The sequence below is a fragment of the Cenococcum geophilum genome (assembly GCF_001692895.1).
Source record: "Cenococcum geophilum 1.58 unplaced genomic scaffold K441scaffold_86, whole genome shotgun sequence".
Lineage (NCBI taxonomy): Eukaryota > Fungi > Ascomycota > Dothideomycetes > Gloniales > Gloniaceae > Cenococcum > Cenococcum geophilum.
This window is the reverse complement of record NW_027137644.1, coordinates 308,269-312,256: the sequence shown is the minus strand read 5'-3', so window position 1 is coordinate 312,256 and position 3,988 is coordinate 308,269.

Below are 3,988 nucleotides of genomic sequence, written 5' to 3'. Positions count from 1 at the left end.
TCTTCGGATTCACGGCCCCTATAACTAGCAATCTCGTCGCTCTTAAAACTCGAGCTATTCTAATCGCCGCACCACCGGCTTCGTGTTGCTGCACTGGTCTAGTAGGTAGACAAGTGCTTGGAGTTGGGGAGAGGCTAGAGTTGGAGGAGAGGATGCAGTTAAAGGAGAGGACGCGGACAGAGGAGGCATAGTTAAAGAGTACTGTGGTTGAGGCTGGTGAAAGGATAGGGAGTGAAGAGAAGGTGGGCAGGCCGCTCCTTTAAGTAGATGCTGGCCACTGATTTTATAGGCTGTGCCATAGCCATTTACTATAAGCGCCGATGAATGTTGTTGGAGGGGGACTGTTTTCGACCCCTCTGGGATGGCTTGCAAGTTACAAGCCGAGCGACTTTAAAGCGGCGATAGGACAGGGTTTAAGCGAGGTAAGAAGGCCGCCAAAAGCAGCGGCCAATATCCACCCAAAACGGATGCATTTCCACTTCTACGTATATTTTAGTAGTTATATAGATACTCTAGTAGAAGAGTAAGTCTAGGTTAAATGTTAAATTGCTATAAGTATGTATAAGCTCCTTTAGCTCCCTATTAAGTAACTTATTATTAAGATCTATTAGGTAATAACTATTTTATTTACCGCGGTTATTTACTAAACTATTTACTAGGATAGCTTACTAGAGCTTAGGGGAATAGGTATCTATTAAAGTTAACTAAAAGAAACATAACATCTTTAGTAAATAGTTTTTATTCTAACTACCTATAAAATAGATATAGATATAGGGGAGTATATAGCTAAGTAGGCCGATATCCATAAGCTTAATAGCATACTTAAGGATTTTATATATCTCTACTAGTTATAAAAAGCGGATATATATTAGAAACTCTGTATTAGTAGGCTTAGAAAGTATTTATAAGGATATAGCACTATTAGCCTACTTAGGGTAACCCTTTCGCCGCGGTTCTATAGGCTAGCTAGTATAGTTAGCCACCTAAGAGACTTTTTAGCCAAAAATAGCTATACGGATATCCTTAACTACTACTAATAGACGTTACGGAGATAGACTCTTAAGGTACCGCTTAATATTTATAGGCGACTTAGTATTATAGGAGTCCTTAATCTAAGTATGGAGTAACGCTATAATATAAGTATTAAAGCTATAGAGAATTAGCTCCTCTATATAATAAAACAGCATACGCTTAGCTAGGATATTCCTTTAACCTAGGTGGTTTATATAGGTATATAGCGTAGAGTACTCTTAGGCTAATTACTCGCCACTATAGTAATACTATATAACTATATATAGGTAGTTTAGCTTTAGGTACTAAAGAGCTAGAATAGGTAGAGCCTAACATAGGCTATTATAGGCGGATATTAACTTAGTACGTTCTCCCTAATATAACTAAATAAGCTTTATAGTCTTTTAATTACCATAGATTAAAAATAGTCGCTCCTTAAATACTTTATTAGTATATTAAAGCTTTATTAACCAACATCACTATAACCTACTCGAGTAGTTGTTATTATTATAATAATCTAAATATATAGGGGACTGGTATAAATTATTAATATATATAACCCTAAAAGCCGTAACAGCAGCGAAACCAGCCCAAAACCACTTAATAAAGCAACCCGATATCGGAATCCTATTCCCCGCACTGAGAAACCCTATAAAACTACGTTGCCCCCCATCTAGAGCATGGGGGACGACGGAGGGGCGCAGGCTTCCTACTGGAGTTATAAGAGTCGTGACGCGCGGGAGCCGAACCACAAACCAGGTAGGTAATAACGCGAAAAGGACAGCTACCAGCAATGGCAAAAACTAAAGAAAATACTTAAATAAATTAAAGACGATCTTATAAAAGAGGAGGAAGAAACTCTACGGCACTAGATACTTGCCTCTATTTAAGAGGCAATATAGTATATTAAAGCCCTCTTAACGCGTCTAGTCCCCTAGATAACCTAAGAATAAGAGACTAAGGCCTAGCTTAACCAAATTAAAGCTAGTATTAAGAAAATCTAAAAAGAAACGCGTAAAGAAGGACCCCTAGGCCTAGGAGTTCCCCTAGTACAGGTCCAAACCTAGGCAGCCGTTACTGCGTAGGCGGCCCATACGGTAAACATAGTCGCGGCACTATAGAGAGCGAGTGTACGCGTCCGGCTTAAGGAGCCCTAGGGCCACGAACTAGGGGAGCTTCTTAAGACTATTTAGAGAATAATACTAAGCGTATATACCATACGCACCCTTAATAGTAGGGACGTAGATATCTATATCCCCTCCTAAATAATAAAGGACTAAATCCTAAACGGGCCAGACGCGCTAGGACTTAGGATACTAAGAAAAGATTACCTCCTAAAAGTACCGGGAGTCCTACTTAAGACTCTAATTAACAGTAGAAGGGACGTAGATAATTTAGAATTAATTTAATCCATCTATAAAGCTATAAAGCGCCTCGTGTTTAGAATAGCTATTAGCTAGATCTAATAGCTATACGACCCTAAAGCGTAGGCGAAACGCCAGGCAAGCTCTAGTAGCGCCTAGAGAGAACCTAAGAAGACTAGGGAAATAATTATAATTAGCGCCCTAACCTAAGCAATTTAGCAAAAGATTATAAAAAGTGGGATAGTTATTAAATCCTAGCTTTTTAAGACTAGGCTATTTAAGAATAGCGTAATTATAAAGTAATGCTACCGCTATAATTAATAGGGGCATATATAAAGCGCATACGGAAAGTAAATAAAATGTGGGTAATATGCGGGACTACATAACACCACAGATTGCCCTAAGGAAAGGGTAGCCTATATTAACTGCGGTAAAGCCTATAAAGTATAGTAAAAAAAGGAGTATAGGACCTTTTAAAGCTACCTTAAAGGTATCTAAATAAAGAGGATAGCCCTCTTAACGCAGTCGCTCCGTATATAAGAAGCCGTAGAAATAATATACCAACCCTTAATACCAGGAAACCTTATAATTAGCACTAATAAGAAAAGAGGACGGGAAATGTTTTACCTAGGGACCTAAGAATAACCACTTAAACGGGGACTAGGTAAACTATCTTTTATTAAAATAGTAAGCAGAGATAGATTATAATTAAGGCTCCGGCTTTACGCTAATAGAGCAATAATAGTTAATAGTAAAAACAACGAGGAATAGGATATAGATATAGATAAGCCCACACCCACTTTAAATAAGTAAGTGTATAATTATCTAGTATAACTGCGGAAATATAAACTAAGGGGCGTGTCGCCCCTTCTTTAACAGCGTTATACTGGCGGACTACTAGGTCCTTATAATTTAGGAGCCGGTATATAATAGATACACTAAATCAACATACTACCCTAGGGGATTCACACTTATATATAACGCTCTCCCTATAACAAAGGTCTACTTTATAATTAGCTGGAATATTAACGCCGTGTATTAAAAGCGTAGATAGCACGGCCCCTTTACTGTAACCCTCTAGGTACGCCTAAAGGGGCTAAAGGCTATAATTATTAATATCTATAACCTGCGTAAAGATGGCCCTTAGATTAGGGCATGGCCTAAGGTTAAAATAGCTATTAAGGAAGCCAAGGGAGAAATTATACTCTTAGGTGACTTTAATGCCTACTACCCGATATAGGGCGGAAAGCATATAGCCAGTAAAGAGCAGGCGGAACGCCTTTTGGCCGAAACCAATGCTAAAGGCCTGGTACTCGCCATACTAAAAGGAGAGCCTATATGGAAAAGAGGGCAATAGGAGAATATAATAGACCTTACGTTTATATCACCAGATCTATACAGAAAAGTTAACTTCTATAGTATAGTTAAGGAATAGGCCCTTATAAGAGACCATATACCGATCTATATCTAAATTAATAACGCCGGCTGTCCGCTAGCGGAACGCCAGCGCCTTGCCCTTAAGAAGCTAGACTTATAGGGCTTTCTCTAAAGCATCTAGGAGCTTAACTAGGCCACATCTAAAGACCCCTTTTAAGCCCTTTAGGAAGGGATTA